This window comes from Stomoxys calcitrans, chromosome 5 (genome assembly GCF_963082655.1).
Source record: "Stomoxys calcitrans chromosome 5, idStoCalc2.1, whole genome shotgun sequence".
Classification (NCBI taxonomy): domain Eukaryota; kingdom Metazoa; phylum Arthropoda; class Insecta; order Diptera; family Muscidae; genus Stomoxys; species Stomoxys calcitrans.
In genome coordinates this window covers 115038248-115060138 of record NC_081556.1, presented here as the reverse complement: position 1 = coordinate 115060138, position 21891 = coordinate 115038248, and the positions used below count along the sequence as shown (strand labels likewise).

Sequence of the window (21891 nt, the reverse complement as noted above, 5' to 3'; positions counted from 1 at the left end):
TTTTACCAGTGTGTTGTTGCTTTGCTGTGATCATCACATCAAGAGATATACACATTGCCTACCAAGCCGCTGTTCCAATATCACTTCGTAACTTGTGCTTGTGCATATGTTGGTTTCGCTCATCACACACAAGTTGTTGTTGGAGTAAGTCTTGCTTAAAGCTTTAGCTGTTTCTCCCATTGGTGTCGATTAAATTCTCTTGCTCTCACTGGAATTCGAAGTGTTTTACGTTCCATCAATCTTTAAGATTCGAACATACATACATACTCTTCTGGAGAAAGATATTCTCTTAGATAGACTCAACAGGGTTACCATCAAGCCTTAATAAAGAAAATTCTTGCAATGAAGAAAACGCCAAGAACAACCATGAATTCTTTAAGCGCAGGTATTGTGGATAGCCAAAACCCAAATAACACCATGAATTCTAATGGAAATAATGCAGTTTCTACGGTAAATAACGATCAGAATTCGAACATGGGTCAAGTGGCAATTGATCAGTCTGCTAATACCGAAACTAGTAGGACTATGCCATCGACCAGTTCACATCAAAATAATTTCCAATTTCAAGGCTCAGCCCCAGCAAATATGCATCAATCGTCATCTAATATTCCAAATGCTAGTACGGCTTATTCAGCACTGAACGCAGATTTTTCCGATCGGAATAGCCAGAGTTCGTCAAATAATAACAACTTAAACGAGCAGTTAATTGCATCATTGTTAAGTAATGTCCAAGTAAGACCGCAAATTAGCGCCACATTTAGTACTTGCAGCGCACGTTTTAACGGCTCAAGTGATAAGGAAAATGTGGAGGATTTTATTGCAACAATCCTGGTCTACAAGGAATCGACACACATTTCTGATCGTTTGGCTCTTATTAGTATGCCCCTTTTGTTAGAAGGATATGCATCATCATGGTGGCAAGGAGTTAAAGATGAGGCTAGCACATTCGAGGATGCTATTAATCTGTTAAGAAGTGCATTTGCGCCCATCAAATCTGATTGGAGAATTTACTCCGAAATTTTTAAGGACAAGCAGAAACCGACTGAAAGCACTGACAGTTTTATCTGCAGAAAACGGCGGTTATTTGCATTGTTAAAAGAAAAAGTTTCCGAGCGTGCTATTATTGATATGATCTACTATCAAATCAATGTCAACATTCGGGAGAAAGTGCCAAGAGAAGCTGTGAAAACGTTTCAGGACCTTCTCAGTAGCGCTCGAGAAATAGAGCTATTCATGACTGAAAATAAGACAGAAATTGTCATTAAACCCCAACTTTCTCGAGAAAAGACAAATGTTCGTTGTTCATACTGCCGTAAAAAGAACCACACAGCCGATGTATGTTACAAGCGAATAGAGGTCGAAAAGAGGGGAAAGACCAAAGATGAAGTAAAATTGAACTGCTATGGCTGCGGTGCTGCAGGATTTTACAGGTCAAACTGTCCAAAATGCAACTACAAAGAGATAATGGAAAGCCCAAAGGAACTAAACTTAAATAGTATTCAAACCACAATTGTTGGTAGAAATGTTCCAACCATAAATATAAATGTCAATGGATCGGACCAAGAAGCTTATCTGGACACAGCTGCCAGGACAAGCATAGCTGGTTACGAACTTTTTATGTTATTGAAGAAAAAGGAGGTCCCATTTCAAGAAGTATTTGCAGAGGTGACATTGGCTGACGGAAGTTCGAGAAAAGAAATGGTCTTATCGACCATAGCCTGTATTCTTATAGGCAAACGTTTTAAACGAATTCGTTTTGTTTGCTTGCCAAAGGCAAGAAACAATCGAACCCTAATTGGTATAGATTTTCTGGAGCAATGTGGAATGGTTATGGATTTAGCACAAAGGACTTGGCATTTTGTTGACGAACCATCCAAAATCTTTGAATTTAAATGTACGCCATCTAAGGCTATTGAAAAACGTAGTCAAATGAATGCTAGTACAACAAAAACCGAAAGGGAGAAAGAAAACGTTCAAGATTTTTTATCATGGTTTGTAGCATATGGCGAAGAAGACCCAACACATCCAAATAATGTTGCTGAATTTCCCGCCAACGACTACTCTCCAGGAGGTATCACAAAAATATTTGCTGATGCTATACCACAGGATTTTGAAATCCCAAATGAAAATAATTTATTCCCTCCATTGAAGAAAATGAAAAAACAAGCGGAAACTGAAGTTTTACCGCAAGCGGTTACATTAAACGCGATCGATTTTGAATTTCGAGAAAACGAAGCTGAACATTTGACTGAAAGTCAAAAAGATTTATTGAAAAGCGTTATCAATAAGCATAACGACATATTTGAAAATATTGTTGCTCCAATAGCCAACATTGAGCACAAAATTAATACCGGAAATCATCTGCCAATAGCCAATCCACCATACCGGATCTCACCAGCTATGAAAGTGAAGTTGAAGGCAGAATTGGATAAAATGTTGCAAGATGGAATCATAGAAGAAAAGGAATCTCCCTGGGCATTTCCAGTGGTACTTATACCTAAAAAGGATAATGAAATTCGACTGTGCGTAGACTATCGCAAATTAAATGCTATAACTGTCACCGACACATATCCATTACCTCGAATTGATGACCTACTTCATGCAGCTAAAGCAACACCGTATATGTCGACATTAGACTTAAAATCTGGGTACTGGCAAATAAAACTTGCAGAAGAAGATAAGCTTAAAACAGCTTTCACCACACCATTCGGTATATTCGTATTTAACCGAATGCCATTTGGACTCAAGAACGCTCCGGCCACTTTTCAAAGAATAATTGACAAGTTTCGCTCAAGTCTGCCAAAGCTCTTAATACTGGCTTATCTTGACGATATTATTATTTGCTCTCCAAATTTTGAGACCCATTTGTCTGATTTAGATCAAACCTTCGAGAAGCTTAAAAAGTTTGGTTTTCATTTGAATGACAGAAAATGTTTTTTCTGCAGATCAGAGGTCAAATACTTGGGACATATTTTGACTACAAGCGGTATTAAAATTGACCCAGAGAAATCTGCAGCCATAATTAATCGGCCAAAACCGAAGAATTTGAAACAGCTCATGTCTTTTCTTCAAACATGCTCTTGGTTTAGGCGATTTATTCCCGATTTTTCCAAAGTTGCCAGACCCCTATCGAATTTGACAAAGAAGAAAGCTACATGGAACTGGGGGAACGAAGAAAACCAGGCATTTAATAAATTAAAGCAGCTGTTAAGTTCTCCTCCAGTATTGCAACAAGTTCAAGAATCGGCACCATTCCTTCTTAGAACAGACGCGAGCAACTACGCGATCGGGGCTGTACTATTGCAGGGGGAGAAAGATAAAGAACACCCTATAGAGTACGCCAGCCGTCTGCTTATACCCGCAGAACGCAATTACTCAACAACTGAACGTGAAGCTCTAGCCGTTGTTTGGGCTATACAGAAATTTAGAGGCTATGTAGAAGGTTCGGAAATCACCATTTTAACTGATCATCAGCCGCTGAAATGGCTCTTTGCTTTAAAATCTCCAACAGGAAGACTAGCACGATGGTCTTTATTTCTACAAAGCTATAATCTACGCTTCGAATATACCCCTGGAAGGCAAAACGTCGTAGCAGATACTCTTTCTCGTCCACCATGCGAAAGCGAACAATGTTGCATTTCATGCGAATGTAACTCGATTGATATCGATTTTCCTAGAAAAGGATCCGAAGAATTTCGCAAATCCCAGCTTGACGATCCCGAGCTCAAGAAAATCATTGACTCATTTGAACAAAATGATGAAAATTCATACAGACACGCAAGTCGTGGCTACATAATAGTCGACGGAATTCTGTATCGTTATTGCTCTGAACAAGACTCGGAAAACGGCCAGCTTGTCATACCAAACTCTTTACGAGAAGAAATCTTACAAAAATACCACAAAGACGCCACAGCAGGACATTATGGCATAGACAAAACTATTGCTCGTATTGCCCCATTGTTTTATTGGTCTGGAATTAGATCGGATATCACGAAATATGTGAAAGCATGCGACGAATGCAAAAAGTACAAGCCGAGTAATATGAAACCAGCTGGATTGTTGCAAACCGTCAGTAGTAGACAGCGATTTGAAATTATAGCCGTTGACTTATTTGGACCATTACCACGAACTAGCAATGGACATCAATGGATCCTCGCCGTCGAAGACATCTGCAGCAGATGGATGGAATTGTTTGCCCTTAAAGAAGCATCGGCAGAAAATTGTGCTTTAATCTTACTGAACGAAATCATACTTCGATATGGCGTTCCACGCAGAATTCATACTGATAACGGATCTCAATTTATATCTGCCTTGATGCAAAAATTGACTTTTTGTTTGGGAATCCAGCAGACTTTCACTCCAGTGTATCACCCAGAAGCGAATCCTGTGGAAAGAAAGAACAGGGATCTTAAAACCCAACTGTCAATTTGTGTTGGCAAGGATCATACCCAATGGAATTTAATGTTGCCATCAATTCGTTTCGCAATGAACACTGCAAAATGTGATAGTACAAAGCACACTGCGGCATATCTTACGTTTGGAAGAGAATTGAGATCTCCTACCGAAGTGCACTATGACTTCAAAGCCATAATCAAAAGTGAGAACTTTATACCGCAAATCACACCACACTTATTGAGATTAGCAGATACCCTTGAAATCGCTAATGAAACACAAGAGAAAATGCAAGACAAAAATAAAGAAAACGTTGATCGAAAACGCAAATCTCAAAATGATTATCAAATTGGCGACAAAGTATTGGTCTCAACGCATGTCTTAAGCAAAGCAAGTCAAAATTTAACTTCAAAGTTTACACCACGACGTGATGGGCCATATCTTATTATTGGGAAAAAAGGATCAGCTTGTTACACAATAGCTAAGACTGATGACCCAAACACACCAATATCAACACATCATGTTTCAGCGCTCACACCATATGAAGGCGATGCTTCTGCACCAATCTACCCGATTCGGAAAAGAGGTCGTCCGAAAACAACAACCAATACAAACGCACATCAGCAACGGCTGCACACACCAGCAACCCAACACAACAATCAACCGAATGCGGGCACTACTGGAAGAAGCAACCAACACAACACTCACACTTCTACACCCAGAAGGTCCACACGATTGACGAACAAGACTAACCATTAAAGTCCTGGTGACATCATCGAGGCGATTAATGCACCAGAGGGGGAGGATGTAACGGCCGTATTTATTTACCTTGATTTTTATGAATGTTGATTATTATAATTATATGTTTGACAATTTGAACTTAATTTATATTTTCCTTAACTGTCCCAACTACCCTCATAAATTGTAATTTTTGTTGAGAGAAAATATGTTTTACTTTTGTATTTCATTGTTTCAAATTGTTCCATTTTAATTCCATTGGATACTAGATTGTTTTCATGATTTTACTTGTCCCTTTATAAGTCAATACATTTAGCTATAAGTTGTCATTCTTTACCGTATCTTGACAAATAAAGAGACTGCAAACCTAAGTCTTCATCGTCTTGTTTTCCTTTTTATAAAATCATATTAAACATAAAAATAAAATTAATACCAAGACACTAGCTGACCTTCGGGACTCCAGTGGCTGGTAATAATCTGAGGACAAATACTGATTATTATCTTATTTGAACCAGATTAATAAATAATAATACTCCTCTAAATAATCATTTATTACAGATGTAAAATCGGGAGATCGGTTTATATGGGAGCTATATCTAAATCTGAACCTATATGTCCCATTTGCAATCCCCATCGACCTACATTAATATTTAGTATCTGTGCAAAATTTCAAGCGACTTCTTTAGTCCTTACAAGCAGCAAATTTTTTCCGATTTGGCTGAAACTTTGCATGTCGTGTTCTGTTATGACTTCCAACAACTCTCATAAGTATGATCTAAATCGATCTGTAACCTGATATAGCTCCCATATAAACCAATCTCCCGATCTGACTTCTTGTGCCCTTTCAAGCCGTATTTTTTGTCCGATTCGGCTGAAATTATGCATGTTATAATCTGTTTTGACTTCCAACAACAGTCATAAGTATGATCCAAATCGGTCTATAACCTGATATAGCTCCCATATAAACCGATCTCCCGATTTGACTTCTTGAGCCATATAAACCGCAATTTTTGCCCGATTTCGCCGATATGTTTTTTGCGGCTTTCTATTACGGCTTCCAACAACTGGCTTCATTTTCGCCTGGGGTTTTATTTCATTGGGAGTTTTTTCGTTGCGCTGAAATCTTTTTTTATTAGGAAACGGTCATAACACCCAATGGGCCTTATGGTTGCCTTTAAGAGCGTTTTGGTAGGCATGCGCAAATAAAATAGCTTTGACCTTGTCCTTATGTTTCGAACAGGATGTCATCGTCAATAGCCCCTGATGGCCAGTCATCTGTCGGCTAGTGGAGCTTGGCGTAGCCGCTTTACCAGTCGAAGTCTCATTAGCAGACAACGTGCTATGGCCTGATACTACCACGCAGTTTGCTGAAGTTTTGTATAACAGCTTCTTTCATCACCTTCAACATACGTGTCCAATGTGGTCTTAATCGATCTATAGCCTGATATGAACCGATCTCCCTAATATGCATCCTGAGGCCTTACAATGCGCAATTCTTATCTGAATGGACTGAAATAATACCCTATGACTTCTACTATGGCTTTCAACACTCAATTTACTTATGGTCCGAATCGGACTATAGCTTGATATATCTCTAATAGCATAACAATTCTTTTCCATTATTCTTTGTTTGTCTAAAAACGGGATAACGCGCAAAGAACTCGACAAATGCGATCCATGGTAGAGGGTATATAAGATTCGGGCCAGCCGAACTTAGTACGCTGACGATGAACGCGTTCGAATCCTGGCGAGAACAAAACGGTGTTTATCCCCTCTTAATGTTGGCGACATTTGCGAGGTACAATGCCATGCATGGTCAATAAATAAATGTTCCCCAAAGAGGTGTCGCACTGCGGAAACCCGTTCAGACTCGGCTTTAAAAAAAAAAAGTCTCTTATCATTGAGTTTAAACTTGAATCGGAAAGCATTCATTGATGTGTGAGAATTTGATTATTCGTATTCTACTCTCCATTCGTATTCGTATTCTACTCTCCAATACCTTTCATTTGATACCTATATTGTCCCGATCGGTCCAATTTTGATTTTGGGTTATGTTTTTGGCATAAGGAGGAGGGTTCGTCCCCCTTCCGATACCGAAAATTTGTATAGCCTATGTTTCCTTCCAAACCAACCTACACAATATGCGAAAATGTCAAGTTTTCTGCCGTTTTTTAGTCTATATGAAACAAACAAACCGAGTTCCATACCTCCGTGATTGACTAATGTGTCCACTTTGGGCGTTTTTGTGGGGATTGGGTGACCCCCTATGCTTCGACATGTATTTGTATGCCAGATTCGTCATCTACTACCGCGTACTTTTCATTTGATACCCATATTGTCCTTATCGGCCCCCTTTTGATTTTGGGTGGTGTTTTTGGGTCAACGGGGATGGGTCCTATTCCTACTACGTGACCATATTCGTAATCTGCTCCCGAATACCTTTCATTTGAGTTCCATATTGTCATGATCGTCAAATAAACCTAATTTAAGGGGTTTTTGGGCTGGGGCGACCCCCCAGGTACTTGGACCCAACTTTTATTTTGAAATTCGTACTCTACTCTTGAATACCTTTCATTTGAATCCCATATTGTCCCGATCAGTTCATTCTTATTTTTGGGTAGTACTTTTAGGGTAAGGGGAGGGTCCGCTCCCCTCCGTACTCTACACTTGAATACCTTTCATTTGAATCCCATATTGTCCCGATCAGCCCACTTTTATTTTTTGGTAGTACTTTTGGCGTATGGAGGAGGGTCCGCCCCCTACACAATCTGTGAAAATTTCAAGATAATCGGTTCAGCAGTTTTTGAGTCTATGCGGAACAAACAAACCGACAAACAAACAAACAAACAAACAAACATACATACAAACATACAAACGTACATATATATAAGATATTCTTGATAGTCTCGACATTCTGAGTCGATCTAGCCATGTCCGTCCGTCCGTCGGTCAAAATCACGATAGCGGCCAAACGCATAGAACTAAACGGTTGAAATTTTGCACAAATACTTCATGTTGATGAAGGTTGTTGATGATTGAAAATGGATTATATCGATTCCGATTACAATACAGCTCCCATATAAATCGATCTCCTGATTTGCATATCTGAGCCCCTGGAAGCCTGGAATTTTTGTGCGATTTCGCTGAAATAGAGTTCTCTTATGACTTTCAATAAGTGTGCCAAGTACGGTTCAAATCGGTCTTTGATATACCTTCCACATAAACCGATCTCCCGATTTGACTTCTTGAGTCCTTACAAGCCGCAATTTTTTTCTGATTTGGCTGAAATTTTGCATGCTGTGTTCTGTTATTGCCAACTTCCAGCAACTGTGTGTAACCCGATTGAGCTCCCCTTAAGCCTTAAATTTTTGCTGGTTTGCCAGATGTTTGATAAGTAGAATAAAATTATACCCTTCAACTAATATTATTTTCAATAAATTTTTATCAGATTCCATGGTGGTGGGTTCCTAAAATTGAGGCCGGCCGAACTTAACACGCTTTTACTTGTTTATTTTAAAACACCGTATACTTGTTTTATATCCAGACTACGTATAACATGCTGAGGATATGAAAAGAACATTTTACCCTACTGCTAGTGTCCGACGTTGGCGTCGAAGAGGATACCAAAGAACCAATCCCTGATGATGGTATAGAAAGTTTGCCACCTAGCCAGAATGAGGTCCAAGTAGCTGTGACACGACTAAAGAACAATAAGGCAGCAGGAGCCGACGGGTTACCCGCTGAACGGTCACCGGATGTAGTAACTGCAGCCTTTAAAAGAATCGAGAGAAAGTCAGTGAAAATGGGTCGGGCAGTAAATGGAGATAAGACGAAAGCATCCAATTTCAACTCCCAAAAAGCCTTGCACAACCGAGCAGATAAAGAAAATGGAGAAAGTTGGGAACCACAACTTTGAGATAGTCAGTAACTTTATCTACCTCGGCACCGCCATAACCGAAACGAATGACACCAGTTTTGAGATTAAGCGAAGAATAATACTGGCAAAAAGATGCTACTTTGCACTAAGTAAGCAGTTTAGAAACAAGGCCACCTTTCGACAGACGTTGCTTACACTATACAAGACACTGATACTACCCGTGCTGTTACATGGCTCTGAAGCATGGGTATTTGTGAAAGCAGATGAGACAGTGTTTGGAGTATTTGAGAGAAAGATTCTTCGTAAAATATATGGACCAGTTTGCGTTAACGGAGAATATAGTCGACGGACGAACCACGAGCTGTATGACGACGACAGCATAGTTACAAGCATCAAAATAAAATGGCTGCGTTGGCTAGGTCATGTTGTGGGAATGGATGAAAAATCTCCAGCAAAGAAGTCTTTTGAAGGCAAAGAAGTCTGGTACACTCAAACCGGGAAGACCAAAAGCCCAATTGAAATACCAAGTGGTGGGAGACCCCTCGAAACTTGGTGTTAGAGATATTAGAATGAGCGCAGAAGATCGAGGCGCTTGGAACGCTATTCTACGATCGACTAGTGGAACAAATATTCTGTCATAGCCAATTAGAGTAAAAAAAAGTAAAATTAAGGAAAAAATCGTTAAGTTTGAGTAAATGTTTATGAGCATAGTTAGTGTTTCAATTCCCTGTTCTTTTGTTAGTACTAAATGTCGTTTGTTATTCAACTGCTTTTTCAATTCGATCAAAGTTGGAGAATTAGAATTATAATTCAGTATATTTGAGGGATATATAGTATATTTGAGGGGTATATAGTATATTTGAGGGGTAAATACAATTCAATATTAAAAACAAAATTGGTTATTATTAGACAAATTCATAATTTAAGGACAGGATATTGTCCTGAGTTTGAAGAAACAAACAAACAACAACAACAACTTAGCGCTCATGAATTTAAAAGTCTTCCGAAGTGGCTTCGCTATAGGGATCTTCTTTGGTAATTACTTCTGGAATACAATGTCCTCGGTGATTTAACAGCTTGCAATTTTTTCTTACTCCACCAAAGTACGCCACAAACTTTGCATTGCGTTCGGAATTGTCTCTCTGAACGTCTTTGATATTTACATCGGGCACACAATGCCCTTGATGGTTTAACATCTTACAATTTTTTCTTACTCTACCAAAGGTCTCCACAAACTTTGGTTTGCGTTCGGAATTGTCTCTCTGAACGAGGGAATAACATTGTCCTTGGCTATTCAAACTCTTACAATTTTTTCTTATTCTAGCAAAGTTAACCACAAACTTTGCTTTGCGTTCGGACGACAGCCCCAAAGAAAAACCAATTAATAAAATAACGATAACGAACTTCATGCTCGCCACCCTTGAAATTTGTGAACAGATTTAGCTGAAAAAATTAAAAAAAAAGACTGTTATTTGCCAAATTCTTATTATAAATTAGAAAATGCTACAGAATAATCGTATTTTTTATTCATGACTAGCCGAACCGGGCCCGCTCCGCTACGCCTCTCTAAAAACTCTCTAATATCTGTTAAGGGTGGGAACACTTTGCCCTGATTACGGATATCGAATTCGTGCCATTGTAGCCTATGACGCTGAACACGTTCGAATCCTGGCGAGAACATTGGACAAAGCGGTGGTTTGGCGACATTTGCGCGTTACCATGCCATGCATGGTAATTAAAACGTCTTCTCCAAAGAGGTGTCGCACTGCGGGACGCCGTTCGGACTCGGCCATAAAAAAGGTCCCTTATCATTTAAACTTGAATCGGAAAGCACTCATTGATGTGTGAGAATTTGCCCTTGCTCGGTACCTGGCGAGAGAGAAGTGTTTTTTGGGGGAGGTTTGGCACCTCGGATATTTCGACTCAAATATGGATATGAAATTCGTGCTGCACTTCCAAATCCCTTTAATTTGCGCCCCACATTGCCATGTCCGGTAAATATGAACCGTTTGGAGGGTGTTTTGGGGATGGGACGGCCACCGACACTTTTCACTGAAAATAGTTATCATATTCGTTCTATATTCCCAACGAAAACAAAGTTCAGTTTAGGGGGTGCTTTAGGGCGTACCCCAAAACACTTGGCTTCGAAATTGGATATCAAATTCGGTTTCTATTCTCCCATACCGTTTATTTCAGTCCCATATTGTCATAATGGTTCAAAAAAACCATTTGACGTATCTTTAGGAGGAAAAACGCCACCTAGACTTGAACGCAAATTTTAATGTCATATTTGTAATCTACTTCCTAGTAGCTTTCATTTGAGTCCCATATAGCCCTGGACGGATAATATGTTTATGTTTTATACCATATTTGTAATCTACTGCCTAATACTTTTCATTTGAGTCTCATATTGAAATGAACTTCGAATATGTCTATTTAGACGAGTTTTGGTGTTGGGGGGAGGGGGGAGGGGGACCCGCTGGATATTTGGACGTTTTCTGGTCTCCAAAACCTTTCATTTGATACCCTTTCGGATATAGGCGGCGTTTTTGGGGTAAGGGGTAGTGTCCGCCTCCACCCGATATCTAAAAATTATATAGACTATGTTTCGTTCCAGACAAACGCACACAATCTATGAGGGGTGATTTTGTATGCCAGATTCGAAATCTACTCTCGAATATATTTCATTTGAGGCCCATATTGAAACGAATGTCCAATATACAGAGTTTTGGGGTTGGGGCGGTCCGATGGCTACTTAGACTCAAATTTCAGTGCCATATTTGTATTCTACTCTCCAATACCTTTCATTTGATACCTATATTGTCTAGATCGGCCCACTTTTGATTTTGGGTTGTGTTTTTGGCATAAGGGAGAGGGTCCGTCTCCCGTCCGATATCGAAAAATTATATAGCCTATGTTTCCTTCCAGACCAACCTACACAATATGCGAAAATTGGTTCTACCGTTTTTCAGTCTATATGGAATAAACAGTCTATAGTCCCACATATCCGTGATAGTCTAATGTGTCCAATTTGGACGTTTTTGTGGAGGTGGGGTGACCCCCTTCGACATGAATTTGCATGCCATACTCGTTATCTACTCCCCCATACTTTTCATTTGATACCCATATTTTCTTATCGGTCCATTTTTGATTTTGGGTGGTGTTTATAAGGTAACGGGGGCCCCTTTCCGTTATCAATAAACTATAACGCCAATTCCTACTACGTGACCATATTCGTAATCTGCTGCCGAATACCTTTCATTTGAGTTCCATATTGTCATGATCGTCAAATAAACCTAAATATTTTAAGGGTTTTTGGGGCTGGGGCGGCCCCCCCAGGTACTTAGACCCAACTTTTATTATGAAATTCGTACTCTACCATTGTATACCTTCCATTTGAATCCCATATTGTCCCGATCGGTCCACCATTACTTTTGAGTAGTACTTTTGGGGTAAGGGGGAGGGTCCGCCCCGCTTCCGATATCAAAAAATTATATAGCCTATGTTTTCTTCCAGACCAACCTACACAATCTGTGAAAATTTCAAGGTAATCGGTTCAGCCGTTCTATACGGAACAAACAAACACAAAATGAATTTTATATAGTCCCCGTATAGACCGATCTTGGATCCCATGGAATGGAGGTGGGTGATTAGCCGTCGTGATACACAATTCCGTGCAATATAGACCCATCTCGCCTGCGCCTGGCTCTAATGACCCCTACATGGAGTGCATGGGGATAGCAGTCAGGTCCGGTACTGCCGAGATAGAGCTCAACAACGTGTACATACCGCCAGTTGGTAGCTGTGTCCCAATTAATAGCCAAGCTTATAACCCCGATATAAGTGGGTTACTATCTGGCCATAATCGTCTAGTTCTAGGGGACTTTAATGAGCATCACACTTCATGGCATTCTCCCCTAAGTAACGACAAGTGTGGCATAGCGTTGACAGAGATTGAAGACTCCACGTTTTGCACAGTGAATGAGGATGCCCCCAATAGGATTATGAGGAAGTGCAGCAGCTCGCCAGATATTCCCATTGCATTCCCTGATCTCCTGAGTGACGTATCCTGGCCAGCCGTCATCTTTTTGGGGTCAGACCACCTACCCATAATTGTCACCATCGACCGACCACCCGACTTCATAACCTCTGAGCGCCTGACGTTTATCAATCAGAAAAAGGCCGATTGGGCTAGCTTCAGAGAGTATACCAATCGCCGCTTCAGTGAACTGCCATACCCCTCGCATGTGCTAGTGGCCGAGAGGAAATTCCGAGACATCATTAGCGCAGCAGCCGCTCGCTTTAAACCAGTCGTTCGTATACCCTAAGTGCGGACCAATTTCCCGGCGCAGGCAGTGGTACTCGCAGACGAGTGTGATGCGATTCGTTGTATGAACCCCACTAACCCCAGAATCAGCGAGCTGAATCTGGAAATAAATTGGAATTTGTGGCTAGGCGAGTTGTGGTGTTAAGTGTTAAATCACGCTTGAACCCCGATAGACGGGATGACAAGACCTCAGTCACTTTTGGCGAAGTAACCGTGAATGATCCGAAGAGATGCATCAGGTTGTTAAGGGCAAGAAGGAGAGTAATTCGTCGTATCCGTTGTCTTCGAGCCGATGAACAGCCATAACAATTTAACGTGGGCGAAGTTACGAATGCCATTCGTGGCGCTAAATCATCCAAGGCGTTGGGCCCCGACGGAATCTGGAGTTGAGTACCTTACTACAGTCCTCAACTTGTCTTTGAACACTCTTATAGTTCCCGATGTCTGGAAAATGGGCAGAGTGATACCGCAATTGAAGCCTGGAAAGGACCCGAGTTAGGGGGAGTCATACAGACCGACCTCCCTTCTCTCGCCAATAGCAAAGACTCCTCCACGAGCCTCGTAGGAGAATTTCCATTTTCCCAGCACCAACATGGATTTCGAAGACTGCAAAGCATTTGCCGTGGCTTCAATCAGCCTTGGCCGTGTGTTCCGTATCGACTGAAAAACGGCAGAACCGATTTTCTCGAAATTTTCACATATTGTGTAGGTTGGTTTGGGAAGAAACATAGGCTATATAATTTTTCAGTATCGGAAGGGAGACGGACCCTCCCCCTTATGTCGAAATCAAACCCAAAATCAAAAGTGGACCGATCGGGACAACATAAATATTAAATGAAAGGTATTGAAGAGTAGAATACGAATATGGTATTAAAATTTGAGTCTAAGTACCCATCCGGACCGCCCCAATCCCAAAACTCCCCCAAACAAATATATTGGACGATCATTCAGTATGGGGCTCAAATGAAAGTTATTCGATGTATAGATCGATGTATAGGGGGTCACGCCACCCCTCAAATACGCCTTTAGACCTATTGTAATACTTGGCTGAACCAATTTTGTTAAAATTTTCATAGATTGTGTACGTTTGCGTGGAAGGAAACATAGTCTATATAATTTTTAGATATCGGGTGGAGGCGGACTCTCCCCCTTACCCCAAAAACGCCACCCATATCCGAAAGTGGTCCGATGAGCGCAATAAGGCTATCAAATGACAGGTATTGGAGACCAGAAAGCGAATATGGTTTAAAATTTGTTTCCAAGTACCCCCTCCCCACAACCCCAAAACTTCTCTAAACAGATATATTCGAAGTTCATATCAATATGGGGCTCAAATGAAAAGTATTATGGAGTAGATTACAAATATGGCATAAAACTTTGGGTAAAAGTAATAGGAAATCGCCCACCCTCGAATACTCCCAAAAGGTATTAGGGAGTAGATTACAAATATGACATTAAAATCTGCGTTCAAATCTAGGTGGCGCTTTTCCTCCTAAACATACATCAAATGGGTTATTTGACCCATTATGACAATATGGGACTTTAATGAAAGGTATTTGAGAGTAGAAAACGAACATGGTACTAAAATTTGGGTCCAAGTACCCAGCAGGCCCCCCCACCCAACCCCAAAACTCGTCTAAATAGACATATTCGAAGTTCATATCAATATGGGACTCAAATGAAAAGTATTAGGGAGTAGATTACAAATATGACATTAAAATTTGCGTTCAAGTCTAAGTGGCGTTTTTCCTCCTAAAGATACTTCATATGGGTTATTTGAACCATTATGACAATATGGGACCGAAATAAACGGTATGGGAGAATAAAAACCGAATTTGATATCCAATTTTGAGGCCATGTGTTTTGGGGCACGCCCTAAAGCACCCCCTAAACTGAACTTTATTTTCGTTGGTAGTATAGAACGAATATGATAACTATTTTCAGTGCAAAGTGCCGGTGGCTGCCCCAGCCCCAAAACACCCTCCAAACGGTTCATATTTACGGGCCATTACAATATGGGGCTCACATTAAAGGGATTCGGAAGTGCAGCAAGAATTAAATATCCATATTTGAGTCGAAATGTCTGAGGTGCCATCCCTTTCCTAATGAGAACATTACCCTAAGGAAGAACACTACCACTTGGTACCGAGAAGAGGCTTATTCTCACACATCAATGAGTGCTTTCCGATTCAAGTTTAAACCCAATGATAAGGGACCTTTTTCTATAGCCAAGCCCGAACGGCGTCCCGCAGTGCGACACCTCTTTGGGGAAAATTTTTTTAATGACCATGCATGGCATTGTACCTCGCAAATGTCGCCAACATTTAGAGGGGATAAACACCGCTTTGTTCGATGTTCTTGCCAGGATTCGAACGCGTTCAGCGTCATAGGCTACAATGACACGAATTCGAATCCTCATTCAGGGCGAAGTGTCCCCATCCAAAAAATATATTGGAGAGTTAAAGAATGCGCAGCAGAGCGGGCCCGGCTTGGCTGATAATAAATATATAGTACTCAAAAAAATTCTTGAATGAAAATTTGAACGAAAACGAAGCAGAGGTAGAAGAGAAACGACATGGCTTAAATAAAATAATGAAAATATCCAAGACTGTACGGGCTATAGCAGTAGCAATGAATCTGCACTCACTCATGCTGCCAAAAGTTGAGATCTTATCATCACTTCCTAACAAAGCAAAACTCACATAGATACGATTATCACATTTTTTTTCGCCTCTAATGATATAAAATTTTGAAATTTTGAAATATATATATATATATATATATATATATATATATATTGAGCTGAAGCTTTACACAGATCCTGTTTTTGCCCATAGGCAGACCTCATTGATTATCCGATTTTGCTGATATTTGGGACAGTTTTTTACGCATCAATTTTTATTGTTAGATGCGTAAAAAAAACTGTTCCAAATATCAGCAAAATCGGATAATAAATGTGGTCTGCCTATGGACAAAACCAGGATCTGTGCAAAGCTTCAACTCAATATCTCTATTTTTAAAGACTGTAGCGTGATTTCAACAGACAGACGGACGGACATGGCAAGATCGTCTTCGATTTTTACGCTTATCAAGAATATATATGCTTTATAGAGTCGGAAATGGATATTCCGATGTATTGCAAACGGAATGACAAAATGGATATGCCCCCATACTTCGGTGGTGGATATCAAAATGGTATGGCACTACAATTTCTATCAAAGAGGTGTCGCTCTGTGACATGCCATTCGGACACGACTATAAAAAAGAGGCCCCTTTTCATTGAGCTTAAACTTGAATCGGACCACACCCATTGATCTGTGAAAAACTTATAGCTGTTTGTTAATAAAAAAAATTGTATATTTTTATTAACTGAGTATGTTCGACTCCAGCGGGAGGCAGGTATGTTGAGCGCGAGTAATGAGGCTTTGTGGACTATGCTGATTATTTAATACTTAAAATTTTACACTTTTGATTTTTTTACGCACTTTATAAATTAACTATATACATACTTTTTTAGCTGACGTTCGGTTGAAATATGCAATCTAATTTTTGTAGTGATTTTCAAGAATTTTTCGATGTTTTGATTTTTACATGTTTATTATCGATTAACTCAAAATCGATAGTTTAAAGCCCACAGATTTTTTATACCCTTCACCATAGGATGGAGGTATACCAAATTCGGCATTCTGTTTGCAACACCTCGAAATATGCGCCTGAGACCCCATAAAGTATATATATTCTTGATCGTCATTTCATTTTAAGTCGATACAGCCATGTCTGTCCGTCCGTCCGTCCATCTGTCGAAAGCATGCTTGCGAAGGAGTAAAGCAATTTTATTATGGTAAAACCCATACAAAAGACAGTGTCTTATATAAAGCATGGGTTAGTAAATTGATAAATACAATGAGTTCAACAAGTTTTCAATTAAATACAACAATAATTGGTATGAAATATTTAACAATTTAAGCAAAGTTACTGATACAATATTTAAGTAAAAAAAAAAGGTTAAAACAAAATAAAAAAAGAAGAAAAAGAAACTTTAAAGAAAATTTAACAATTCAATCAAAGTTACTTACAAAAAAAAAAAAACAAAACGAATAATTAATTAAAATGATTATAAATCAATGATTTGAACTGTCGTTCATTACTTATAATTTGAATACTATTGGGAAGATTATTCCAGAGACGTATAGCATTAACAAAGAACTGTTGTTCAGATACACGATATTGATGACGTATTTGTATTACTTGTTTACCTCTTGTAGAGTTGGCAAAACGCAATACAGAAGCCAGATATGACGGTTCATTGGTATAAATTATCTTGTGGATCATTTGCAACGAGCGTATCTTAAGGAACGAGTTAAAAGAGACACCATATACTTGTCTGGCAAAGTCAGATACCCGGTCTCTTCTACGCAAACCAAAAATGTATCTAACGACATCGTTAAAGGCCACGTGCAATTTATTCCTATGAGTTACATCACAACCGTAAAAAACCTCGCAAGAGTATAATAGTTTCGGCAGAATAAATGTCCTAGCCAAAAGCATTCTTATTGACAAAGGGGTATACTGTCGACTCATATATAAGTTTCGTAAAACGCCGTAGGTCCTGCCCACTGTCATACTGACATGATTCTTCCATGAAAGTCTATCATCAAACTCCAAACCAAGGTTTCTTGCAGATGAAACAATCTCAATTGGGGCTCCAGCAATTGCCACATCAAGATTGGGCGGCATTGTCACCCGATTCCTACCAATTACAAGGCACTTTGACTTTGTTGGATTTAAAAGTAGTACGTTGGCGTTTTCCCATGTGTTTATCCTATCCAAGTCATTATTAAAGTCGAAGTACGCCATCGTTCCGCCTCTCCGGCGAGGAGCTCATATACAGCTGTACGTCGTCGGCATACATATGAATACCACAGTTGCGCAACTGTGCAGGAAAGTCATTGCTATATAAGGAAAAAAGGAGTGGGCCCAATACAGACCCCTGTGGAACGCCTCTTGAGACTGGAAGATAACTAGAACAGCGGCTATCAACACATATCGATTGGCTTCTATTCGTAAGATAGGAATATATAAGATCCGTTGTTCTTTCAGAAAATTTAAATAAATGTTTCAGTTTAAGGCAAAATATATTGGGATCAACGGAATCAAATGCTTTCGAATGATCTAAAAGAACAAGAAAGGTAACTTTTTCGCTGTCAATATCACTCCTTACATCTTCAACTACTTTCAAAAGTGCAGTAGTGCAACTGTGCTTTGGCCGGAAACCAGATTGAAAATATGTTAGCAGCGAATTATTCGCAATATATTCAGATATTTTCCGGTTGACTAGAGTCTCAAATATCTTAGAGACGTATGGAAGACGTATTGCTATTGGCCTAAATTCCTGGTTATTCTTTGGTATTGGGACTATCCTTGCCCGTTTCCAAGACTGTGGATAGCAACTCCTTAAAATAATATTGTTAAAAAGATGGCACATATACGGAAGAATAAAGGGTAGAATTATTCTAAAAAAAACTTGGGTCAATACCATCAGAACCAACGGCATTAGACTTAATCGATTCTACAGTGCTAACGATATCGCTTTGTTCAAAACGATCAAGATCAAAACGTAGGTCTGGTGAGGTGTTTTTACTACTATGGTTTACGTTACTAAATTCACTGTCGTAGAAATGTACGTTTGGCTCAGGAAAAGATATGTTCATGAAACTCCTATTAATCTCATCTAAATCAACATGTCTATCAATAATTCTCGTTCGATTTGAAATTTTGCACGTAATGTTTTGGTATCACTTCCAACAACTGTGCTGAGTATGACACAAATCGGTTCATAATTTGGTATAGCTGTCATATAAACCGATCTTGGATCTTGGTTCTTGAGCTAATAAAGGGCGCAATTCTCATACGATTTGGCAGAAATTTTGCAACTCTGCTAAGTATGGCGCAAATCGGTACATAACCTTATATAGCTGCTACACAAATCGGTTCACAATCTGGTATAGCTGTCATATAAACCGATCTTGGGTCTTGACTTCTTGAGCCAATGGAGCGCGCAATTCTCACCCGATTTGGCTGAAATTTTGCATGAGGTGTTTTGTTTTGGCTTCCAATAACTGCGCTATGTATGGCGCAAATCGGTTTTTAACCCGATATAGCTGCTATATAAACCGATCTGGGATCTTGACTTCTTGAGCCTCTAGAGGGCGCAATTTTCATCCGATTTGGCAGAAATTTTGTACAACGGCCTCTCATGACTTTCAACATACGTGTCTAATATGGTCTGAATCGATCAACGATCGAACTTCGATCGATTTTGCTTCTTGAGCCACTACAAGGGGCAATTTTTATCCGAATAAACTGAAATATTACACAATGACTTCTACAATGTTCGGCATTCATTTATGGTCCGAATCGACCATAACCTTGATATGACTCCAATAGCATAACAGTTCTTATTCAATATTCTTTGTTAGCCTAAAAAGAGATACCGCGCATAGAACTCAACAAATGCGATCCATGGTGGAGGGTATATAAGATTCGGCACGGCCGAACTTAGCACGCTCTTGCTTATTATACCCACCACCGTAGGATGGGGGTATATTCATTTAGTCATTCCTTTTGCAGCACATCGAAATATCAATTTCCGAACCTACAAAGTATATATATTTCGGATCGTCGACAAATTCTAAGACGTTTTAACGATGTCCATTTGTCTGTCTGTCTGTCCGTCTATTTGTCTGTCCGTCCGTCTGTTAAAATTATTCTACAGACTTAAAAAATTGAGATATTGAGCTGAAATTTGACACAGATACGTCTTTTTGATGCACGCTGGTTAAGTTCTTGAACGGGTCAAATCGGACCATATTTGGATATAGCTGCTATATAGACCGATTTGTCGATAAAGGGTCTAATGCCCATAACAACTTCATTTTTCATCCGATTTTGCTGAAGTTTCAAACAGTGAGTAGTTTTAGGCGTCCCGACATCTCGCCCAAATATAGTTCAGATCAGCCTATAATTAGATATAGCTGCCATATAGACCGATCTGCCGATAAAGGGTCTGAGGCCCATTAAAGCTTTATTTTTATCCGATTTTGCTGAAATTTAAAACAGTAAGTAGTTTTGGGCCTACCAACATCTGACCTAAATATAGTTCAGATCGCCGATAAAGGGTCTGAAGGCCATTAAAGCTTTATTTTTTACCCGATTTTGCTGAAATTTAAGACAGTACGTAGTTTTGGACCTACCAACATCTGTCCCAAATATGGTTCAGATTGGACTATATGTTGTGTTTATTGACATTTGTCTTAAATCTCTGGATGTCAAAGTGGATGGGGAAAACATTAGCCGGAAGTCGAATCCACATACGAACGGGCCGGGTGAAATAAGAATTCTCTCTATAATGCACTGTGCGGTCCGCTGGCCAATCAATTACAAACGAATGTGAGTTCCTGGAATGTCTAGTATCCCTGACATACATCCTTACATCAGGAATAAAAAGATGAATATCAGACGAACACACACCATGAAAGCAAAGTACCGATAGAACAGCGCCAAACAACCCACATTGCGACGATGATCAAGGGAGGCAATAGAGCTGGACACTGTCCCCAATCAACGCCATCGCTCTCTTCTGTACACGGACCAGTAGGTCCAGGGATGATTTTGAAGCTCCAGCCCACACATGTGAGTTGTACTCCATTTTCGGCCTTATGGAAGTGGTGTAGATGTTAAGAAGATCAGACGGAGTGAATAATTCTTACACCGTTTAAGGAATCCTAAATACTTGAATGCTTCCTTCGGCACTTCAAATACATGTTTAGCCCAAGGGACATCGCTTTGTATTTTCATGCCCAGAATATCAAGAGCTTCAGATTGATCATCATTTATACCATTAATAGACAAAGATGATAGTAATGGGTCAGCGAATCGTTTGTGTGACAACAAACAGCACTGAGGCTTAAGTGCATTAAAATCTACTCAAAATGGCCAACAAATCCTGGCAGAGTGTATCATCCATAAACCGCCTCTTGTCCTTAATCTCTCGAAGACTCGACCTATGGTCGAATGATTACGAATGACAGAGATTACTGCCATCCGCAAATGAGTAGATCGGATTCGATGTCTGACCCAACAGATCGTTGATGAAAATAAAAAAAAAGAAGGAGAAAGAACAGAGCCCTGGGGTACACCAGCTGTCAATTTATGCTCATTGGATGAGAACCCATCTATAACGACTCGAATAGTGAGATCTCTGAGAAAGCTCGAAATAAATCGAACAAAGCCATTACCGACACCAAATGCGACAAGCTTTTATAGTAGTGCACCGTGCTAGACCCTCAAATCAAATGCCTTGGAGATATCCAGAGCCACAACCTTACTCTCACCAAACTGGTGGATTGAACGACTCCAACGTTCCGACAGAAGTGCCATGAGGTCGCCCGTAGAGCGATTTCTGCGGAACCCATGTTATTGGTCGCTAAGAAGGCCATTAGACACTAAATACCTCACAATATGGTGATTAACCATGCTCTCCATGACCTTTGAAAGA

General features: G+C 39.9%; 1 protein-coding gene and 1 long non-coding RNA gene across 2 annotated transcripts in view; one reads left to right on the top strand and one right to left on the bottom strand.

Annotated features, from left to right (window-relative positions):
- LOC106092224 (uncharacterized) overlaps nucleotides 1-21891 on the top strand; it is a 288892-nt gene that overhangs the window by 258128 nt on the left and 8873 nt on the right. The window lies entirely within an intron of this gene.
- LOC131997604 (uncharacterized) lies at nucleotides 9826-16904 on the bottom strand. The gene is made up of 2 exons (XR_009398302.1): nucleotides 16844-16904; nucleotides 9826-10450 (listed from the first exon to the last, which is right to left on the bottom strand). It is a non-coding gene; the product is annotated as an uncharacterized LOC131997604 (long non-coding RNA).